Source organism: Oratosquilla oratoria, unplaced genomic scaffold, assembly GCF_046742065.1.
Source record: "Oratosquilla oratoria isolate Oo_2021 unplaced genomic scaffold, ASM4674206v1 SCAFFOLD45, whole genome shotgun sequence".
Taxonomy (NCBI): domain Eukaryota; kingdom Metazoa; phylum Arthropoda; class Malacostraca; order Stomatopoda; family Squillidae; genus Oratosquilla; species Oratosquilla oratoria.
In genome coordinates this window covers 5,085,646-5,095,645 of record NW_027467710.1, presented here as the reverse complement: position 1 = coordinate 5,095,645, position 10,000 = coordinate 5,085,646, and positions in this window count along the sequence as shown.

Genomic DNA, 10,000 nt, shown 5'->3' with positions numbered 1-10,000 from the left:
GCATAATTCACATTTTCTAGCCACATAAAAAAATTAAATGTCAAATATGTTATAATTATGAGTGTTAACTTTGAAAAAAGCAAAGCGTTTCTCTTCATCAACATTGAATTGTAATTATTATTATTTTTACCATTATTATTATTACTATTATCATTATTACTATTATTATTATCATTATTATTATTATCATTGTTATCATTATCATTATTATTAGTATTATCATTACTATTATTATTATTATTATTTATTTATTTATTTATTTATTTCAATTTTTGTAACGGGGTGGAATTTAGGACAAAATTGAATGGGGAGCCACAAATGGTTGAGAATTGATGAATGGTGAAATGGAGTGAAAGAGGTCAGGAACAGACGCGACCTGACCCATTAAAGGTCAGCGGGTGTGTCACAAGGACAAAAGCGGCCGTGAACTCCACTCTTGACAATATTCCCGATTTAATATCTCGATTATGCTCTCATATTCCCTCAAATATTTCACAGGTCGCTTTGGGAGTGATGATTGAAATAACCAAAGACGACGTCTCGATACGCCAGGTATTGTGGGCACGAGCAAATGCCCACAATATTGTTTTATTCAGCTGAGGGAAGCCTTCGGTAGCCGAAGGCTCAAGTCAATTGTGTGACTCTTTCGAGTATTTAGAGTGAGAAAGATTTCCAGGCGATGCGCCTTCAAGAGCGGGACCTCTTCAATGTCCGCGGAGGCTTCTCCAGCCACAAATTCTCTTTAGGGGGTCAGGTTCCAGAAGAAGACTCAGGAGCGTGCTCGAGGCTGAGTTCGGCTCTTTCCAGCCTTCTTTCTTGTAGATCCTTTTGTCCTTTTCGGCCCACATTCTGTAATCGTCGTCCACGGGGTTTGCTTGTGACCAGGGCTTTCTTGTGGTCATCAGTTTGAAGAAGATGACGCCACAAGCCCACAGGTCGACTGGAGGGCCGAGGTACCTCTTCTCCTGTCGCTGCAGTACTTCGGGTGCCATGTACGACTTGGTGCCCACCTTTCGGCTGAGTCGGATTTCCTTGCCGTCCTTAAGGAACAGACCGGCAAGACCGAAGTCAGAGATCTTGAGAACCTTTTCTTTCGTCAGAAGAAGGTTGCCTGGCTTGAGATCTCGGTGGACGACACCTCTCGAGTGGATGTATTTGACGCCATCCAGCAGCTGTTTGAAGTAGAATTGGACCTCATTTTTGCTGAGGTAAGGCATGTTGGTGGTGAGGTTGCCTTTGGAGCAATACTCAAGATTGAGGCAGAGTGTGTTGGTCTTCTGTTCCCAGCAGAAGAGTCTGAGCACATTGGGATGGCTCAACTGAACTTGGATAATTTCTTCGAAAGTGAATCCACGTTCCGAAGGCTGGGAAAGAAGGACCTTGCGGGCGATCCGTTTCTTCAGTTTTTTATTTTCCAAAAGAAACACTTTGCCAAAACCTCCTTTTCCAAGAACCCTGACTCTTCTCCAGCCTGAAGTGAAGTTGCAACGCTTTAATTCTTCTTCGTTGTTTTTCAGGACTTTCTCGTAGTCGGTCAGGTCGATGGGTTTGTTGGGAAAGTTTGAGGTTTGGTCAAGTTCAGCTTCTCTTGAAGACTTGTCCTTCCGTCTGTGGCTGAGTTCCTAGAAACAGCGGCAGAGGGCGAAGAACACCAGGAAGATCATCTTGATTGAAGAGTAGATTCCTACAACGACTCAAGTTCGGAGGGCCAAGAGCGATGACCACGAAGACTCGAGAAGTCGTCTGAGATTTGTGGTCACTTGATGCACCAAGGCTGAGTTTCGGAAAGACGAGGTCATCGGCAGGATCACAACTTATCTACTCTCTCTCTCTCTCTCTCTCTCTCTCTCTCTCTCTCTATCTTTCTCTCTCTCTCTCTCTCTTTCATTCGTTGTTGGCGTGATCGCAAGTATACTGGTCTCGCATTCACTTGTTAGTGGGTTCGAATCCCGCACTTCTCTTCAATGAACATTTCTCCTTACGCTCGTTTGACTACTTTTAAGTCTGGTTAAGCTTTGAGCTCTTTTATCAGACAAGAATTTCAATTAGAAGATAGCAACCTAATGAATATATTTAATCCCACTGGCACAATTTTAATTTGTATTTATCCTCTGTGTTATCAGTTCTGACGACGCTTTGCAAAGAACGTTCTGTTGTCTTGTGACAATGTCGTTCATTTCTTAAATCGACTTATAATACCTGTGCCATTTGACCTGGGCGCCGATGGCGTGATCAGAAACGTGCTAGTCTCACGATTCGCTTAGTTGCGGGTTCGAATCCCGCACTTCTCTCCGATTTCCATCAGACAGAGAGAAGGAAATGGCAAAGGGGACAGCTTCGGTCGCAGCAGTTCAGCGCCTCCCTGCGTAGGGGTCTTACATTCTTCTATTTGTTTTGAAACATTTAATTATGTCTGCTGTGAATGTGCTATAGTATTTTTTTTATCTTTATTGAAATCTATGGTTCTAATAATTTAATTTTTATTCATATCTTATTCATTTCTATTATTTTTTATTCTGATTTCTTTTGTTCTATTTTCATTAAGAAATGTAGGGTTGATTTCCATGTCTTGCAGTATTATCTTTTTATTTTATATGTACATTTTTTTTTTACTGATATCCGTTTTAGAAATTCAATATGTATTTTCTCTTAATCATCAGATTCGGAACAAAAATATCTTAATACACAGTTGACTAATGCAGTGGTTTCAACAATTCAATTAAGACTTTTCATCTTTTATATCCCTCGCCCCGTCTCTCTCTCTCTCTCTCTCTCTCTCTCTCTCTCTCTCTCTCTCTCTCTCTCTCTCTCTCTCTCTAAAGGTTTCCGGCCAGGACACCTACGGTTGCCACCAAATCACGAACCTCATCTTGCTTGCAGATCCCAAACCGCAATTTACGACCCAACACTGGGAATGACTCTCAATGACCCATGCAAATTCACTCAAAGAAATTTCCTTGCAGACGTCAGAATAATGCAAGGAGGCTGAGTGTAGGCACCTGTTGCATGTGTTGTCACTGACGGAGATCACACGACCTTCGGACACGACACTTGGGGACCAAACGTGAAGCACAGCTCGAGATCGGCCAATGCACAGTCCCTAACGATGACGATAAATAGACCAATTGACACGCTTAGGCTGTACATTCCTTATACTATTGACTTTAGAGGAATACTTAGGCCGCGGCTATTGTGGCTTATATATATATATATATATATATATATATATATATATATATATATATATATATATATATATATGTATATATGTATATATATATATGCATATATATGTATATATATATGCATATATATATATATATATGTATATATGTATATATACATGTATATATACATATATATATATATATATATATATATATATATATAAAATGAGGAATCCACCCTCGTTAGAAAGTACCCAAATCCCTTAAGGAACCATGAAGAAGGACCACATACCTTCGTCCTGTCAGTCGGATTCGAACCGTAGAGAGATGAATTACCGCCACAGGACACTACCCACTACTCCACGATATGTGCTTTTACTGGCAACGCAATTAAATACTCCTTTATATTACATGAATACACACATACATTGCAAAAGAGCTTTTTAGGACTTCAGGGGCAATAGTCGATTAGAAATATAATCTTGAAGACCCGACCGGAAAGAAAAAGAAAGTAAAAGAAGTCATGAAATGATTACCCCTATAGACACGACCGGAAAGAAAAAATAAGAAAAAAAGGGGGAGGGAGGGAAAGGAACAGATAAACGATCGGAAGAAGTTTATTGGGATTCAGTGACTCAACCTTCCAGCCTTTTCTTCCTACCTCCTCCCCCTCCCCAACCACGGTCTCCCTCGTCTCTCCCTATCCTATTCCCATTCCCAGTTCCCTCATCACGAGCCAACCCAGGGCGATTGGGTCGTTTCCTTCTAAGCTTTACGAGGGATTCTCGCTCCTACGCGCTCACAGCTCAGGGCCTTCGACGATCAAGACTTGTTATGTATACCAGTTATAACATCATTTCCAGGTTTTATTAGCCTCTCGTTCCTCAACGAAATCTAAACGCTAACATCCCGTTTAGTCTAGGATTAATGAAAAATAAATAAATATTCTTAAGACCAATCGTAGAATGTGCTACTGTGAAGGTTTCAGAATGATTTGATGACGGTGTTTTCTTGCTCACTGAACTCTGATTCTGAAACTTCAACACTGAAGTCTATTTCTCGCTAAAGGCAATATGACACGACGTCGAGTTCTCTTGTTCTTTGTTTTTCATTTAACTAATAATCACAAATGTCTCCATATTGGTTAATTGATTTGTTTTATTATACATCCATATGCATATTGTTTACAAGATAGGTATATATATAGGTAAATATATATATATATATATATATATATATATATATATGTATATATATATATGTATATGCAGAGTCCACTAGGAAAAGGAAAAACACACGGAGTCCGAGCGCTTTCGTGATATATTCACATTATCAAGGAGTACAGAAAGATGAGAACAAAAAATGGAGATACAGAGTATAAGTAGGACAAGAGAGACATTTACCCTCCTCTCCGAAGCCTGAAAGCTCAGGTTGGGTCACTCGGTGAGGTCGTGGAAACATATTATTATTACATTAACTTTTAAAATATAGTATTCACCGAAAACCAACCAATGTCAACGCGTATATACATTACTATTCAGCCCACCATAATAGAATTAAACAGTCAGCATTTTCTTCCATGTTCCTTCGTGGCCTGCGCATCTGCAGCCCAGAATTTGTGGATGACGAAATGAACAAAATTTATGACATCGGAACACAGTTGAGATATCCCAAATTCTTTTTGGACAAATGTTTCAAAAAAGCAAAAAGGACATTTTATAAAGGGGAACCAAAACAAAAGTTTGAGAAAAAGAATTTACTTGTACTTCCTTTTAATGAAAATCTTATAGAGATTCCTAATATTCTTAAAAATTTCAATGTAAATGTAGCCTTCAAGAACAACACAACTCTAAAAAATCTTCTCATAAAGAATTCCCCTGACAATTCTACAGGCTGTGTATATAAAATACCTTGTAGTAAATGTGACAAATATTATGTAGGTCAAACAGGAAAAGAATTAGAGGTTAGGATTAAACAGCATAAAAACAGCATAAAAAAGGGCCAAGAATCTAGTGCACTTTTTAAACATGTTTGTGAATTTGACCATCCTATTGACTGGAAAAATGCTTCAAAAATTATACAATGTAAGAATATAACAGAAAGAAATATCATAGAGTCAGGAATTATCAAATGCAATTATGACCAACTCATTCATAATAGTTTAGGATTATATAAATTAGATCCATATATTGTCAGTAATATAAATAGTACATATTTTAAAAGTTAATGTAATAATAATATGTTTCCACGACCTCACCGAGTGACCCAACCTGAGCTTTCAGGCTTCGGAGAGGAGGGTAAATGTCTCTCTTGTCCTACTTATACTCTGTATCTCCATTTTTTGTTCTCATCTTTCTGTACTCCTTGATAATGGGAATGTATCACGAAAGCGCTCGGACTCCGTGTGTTTTTTCTTTTCCTAGTGGACTCTGCATATTTGTGATTCGCGTGTGACTTGTGAAATTTGTGCATATATATATATATATACATACATGAATAATGTTGTTCATTAAGTAATCTATTTACTTATTTATATACACATATATACTCGTATGTTAGTTATCTAAAAGACGTAAATATGTACATATCCATAATTTTGATATATTATGTTTTATAGCCCATCTTTCTCTCTCCCTCCCTTTCTCTCTCTCTCTCTCTCTCTCTATCAACTATCTATCTATCTATCTCATTCTATCTATATATATATCTATATATATATATATATATATATATATATATATATATATATGTATTTCCCTATCTATTTATCTAGCTACTTATCTGTCTATCTCTAATTAACTGTCTGTCTTTTTACCAATCTATCAATCTTTCTCCCTCTACCTCTCTTTATTTGTCTATTTACTATCTAGATATCCTACTACGTATCTATCTGTATATCTATCTATATCTATTTTTATCACACAGTTCTGAGATATAACCATATATCTGATATGTCTTTTGTCTCGCCCACAGTTCTGAAAGGGCGAGGGCTTTCGGCTGGCCTCTCGTTACGTAACCCAGACATTATGTATTGCTGTTCCTCAGTTTCTTTAAGGTCAATTCATTACTTCGATTGCATCGTTTTGCATCTACTTACTACCACTAATTTTTTGGTTAGTGGGTTAGTGACTCCCACTGGGGAGACTCCCGGGTCAGCCCAGGGGAGTGGGGGGGGGGAAGTTCCATAAGTGGAGAACCAGGGCAATAGGATTGATAGGAATGGATTAGCTGCAGCTCTCTGAAACATCATTACGTCATGGAATTTCGGTGACATCATGAAGTATTTTGTTCAGCTGAGGGTCTGAGGCATCAATACGTCATATAATTTCAGTGACGTCATGAGGTCATCTGAGGGGCCGAGACATCATTACGTCATAGAATTTCAGTGACGTATTGAAGTAATTTGTTCAACTAACGACCCGAGACATCAATACGCCATAGATTTTCAGTGACGTCACGAGGTATTTGGTGCAATTGAGGGGCCGATACATCATTACGTCACGGCGTTTCTGTGACGTCATGAATTATGTTGTATATTCATTCATCCATTTATTTATCTATTTATTCATTTATTGATCTGTTTATCAGTTTGTTTATTTAGTCAACCTTTGCTCTTACTTTTGTTGTTTTGTTAATTTTTCCCAAGGAGAACATGAATGTCTTTCCTCACACTTTCTCTGCTTCGTAGTAAGTATGCATAATTCACTTTCTCTAGCCACATAGAAAAAATAAATGTCAAACATGTTATAGTTATTACTGTTAACGTTGAAAAAAAAAAAGCAAAGCGTTTCTCTTCATCTTGATTGAAGAGTAGATTCCTACAACGACTCAAGTTCGGAGGGCCAAGAGCGATCACCACGAAGACTCGAGAAGTCGTCTGAGATTTGTGGTCACTTGGTGCACCAAGGCTGAGTTTCGGAAAGACGAGGTCATCGGCAGGATCACAACTTACCTACTCTCTCTCTCTCTCTCTCTTTCTTTCTCTCTCTCTCTCTCTCTCTCTCCCTCTCTCTCTCTTTCATTCGTTGTTGGCGTAATCGCAAGTATACTGGTCTCGCATTCACTTGTTAGTGGGTTCGAATCCCGCACTTCTCTTCAATTAACATTTCTCCTTACGCTCGTTTGACTACTTTTAAGTCTGGTTAAGCTTTGAGCTCTTTTATCAGACAAGAATTTCAATTAGAAGAGAGCAACTTAATGAATATATTTAATCCCACTGGCACAATTTTAATTTGTATTTATCCTCTGTGTATATATCCTCTCTCTCTCTCTCTCTCTCTCTCTCTCTCTCTCTCTCTCTATCTCTATCTATCTATCTCTCTCTCTCTAAGCACTGGTGCCGCAATCGCAACCATTGACTTACTAGTGGGTTCAAATCCCGCACTTCTCTCCGATTGACATTGATCCTCACGCTCGCTTGCCTACTTGTAAGTCTGGTTAAGCTTTGAGCTCTTTTATCAGACAAGAATTTCACTTCGAAGTTAGCAACTTAGTTAATATTTAATCCCACTAGCACAATTTTAATTTGTATTTATCCTTCGTGTTATCAATTTTGACGATACCTTCGAAAGAATGTTTTGTTATCTTGTGTAAATGCTGTTGATTTCTTGTATTGACTTATGATACCTGTGCCTTTTGATCTGGGCGCTGATGGCATGATCAGAAACGTGCTGGTCTCGGGTTCGCTTAGTTGCGGGTTCGAACCCCGCACTTCTCTACGATTTCCAGCAGACAGAGCGAATGAAAAGGGCAAAGGAGACGGCTTCGGCCGCAGCAGTTCAGCGCCTCCTTGCGTAGGTGTCTTACTATCTTCTGTTTGTTTTGAAGTATTTATGTCTGCTGTGAATGTCCTACAATATTTTTTCTATTTATTGAAATCTACGGATTTAACAGTTAACTTTTCATGTATATCTTATTTTGTTCTATCAAAATGTACTTTATTCTATTTTATTTTCAATAAGAAACATATGGTGGATTTCTATGGCTTGTTGTATTGTATTTTTAATCTTTTTTTTTTTTTACGATTCCTAAATTTAGGAATGCACCTGTTTCCTGATATCCGTTTTAGAAATTTAATATATATTTTCTCCTAATCATCAGATTGGTGACAAGAATATCTTAATACACAAATGACGAACCCACTTGTTTCATCATTTCAATTAAGAAATTCTATTCCTTATGTTGTCTCCCTTCCTCTCTCTCTCTGTCTCTCTCTCTCTCTCTCTGTTTCTCTCTCTCTCTCTTTAAAGGTTTCAGGCCAGGACAGCTACGGTTGTCACCCAAATCACGAACCTCATCTTGCTCGTAGATCTCAGAACGCTATTTACGACCCAACAGTAGGAATGACTCTGAATGACCCATGCAAATTCACTCAAAGAAATCTCCTTGCAGACGTCAGAGTAATGCAAGGAGGGTGAGTGTAGGCACTTGTTGCATGTGTTGTCACTGACGGAGATCACACGACCCTCGGACACGACACTTGGGGACCAAACGTGAAGCACAGCTCGACAGCGGCCATTGCACAGTCCCTAACGATGACGATAAATAGACCAATTGACACGCTTAGGCTGTTCTTTCCATATACCATTGACTTTAGAGGAATACTTAGGCCGCGGCTATTGTGGCTATTGTGGCTTCTTGAAACGTTCCCTAACCAAATGATTCCTTTCCTTTGAAGATGTTGGTGTCGATTTCGAATACGTCTTCTGTTCTACATCTATCTTACGTTATCAGTTGATGACGTTTGCAGCCTCAATAGCCCCGGCAACAGTAGTATGTAGTGGACGTCCGGCAACATTATTTTACAAAGGATTACAAAGGCGGAGCATGCCGATAGGAGACCATTTTGTTCCATATCTAGGTCGGATGCGAAAAATCATAATAATGATAATAAATAAATAAATAAAAATATAATGATGTATCAAATAAAATACATGAATAAACACATAGGCACAGTCAAACAACAAACAAACAGGTAAATAGTAAATAATAATAAATTGACATATAACTAATAATAAATGAGAATCAAACAGACAAATGATAACAAAACAAAAACAAATAATATAAAATAAATAATAATCATCACAGCATCTTGCTTAGGTGTTTATCTAAATGATTTGTAAAGCTTTGAACTGAACTACATTGCACTGTCTCTGCAGGAAGTTTATTCCATTCATTAACTACATGGTTGGCGAAGTTGTTTCTACCCACTTCCAAATTGAATCTATTTCTGGACAGTTTGAGACCATTGTATTTTGTCTGACTCTCATTCAGTGTAAAATTTTTGTCACTTTTGATGTTGTCAATTCCCTTTAGAATTTTAAAGACCTGTATCAAGTCACCTCTGAGTCTAATTTTTTTTTAGGGAAAACAGATTCATACATTTTAGTCGATTTTCGTATGATTTATTTTTGATATTTGGAATCAGTTTTGTGGCTCGCCGTTGTACTTTTTTTAGTCTGTCAATGTCTTTAATGAGATTCGGTGACCATACGGGAACAGCATATTCCAAATGTGGACGAACTAACGATTTATATAGCTTGTTAATGAGTGATGGACTTCTGAAGTCAAAAGATCGCGCAATCAGTCCTAGAATCTTATTTGCTTTCTCAGAGGTTGAAATACACTGCTTGGATGATTTGAGATCGTTACTGATAATTACGCCGAGATCTTTTTCACTATTCACTTTTATTAACGAATGTCCAAATAACTTGTAATCGAACTTACTGTTATTTTTACCTATGTGCATTACCTTGCATTTACTTGTGTTAAATTTCATTAGCCATTTTTCAGACCATTCTTCTTGAATATGTAACTGATTTAAGTGATCATTT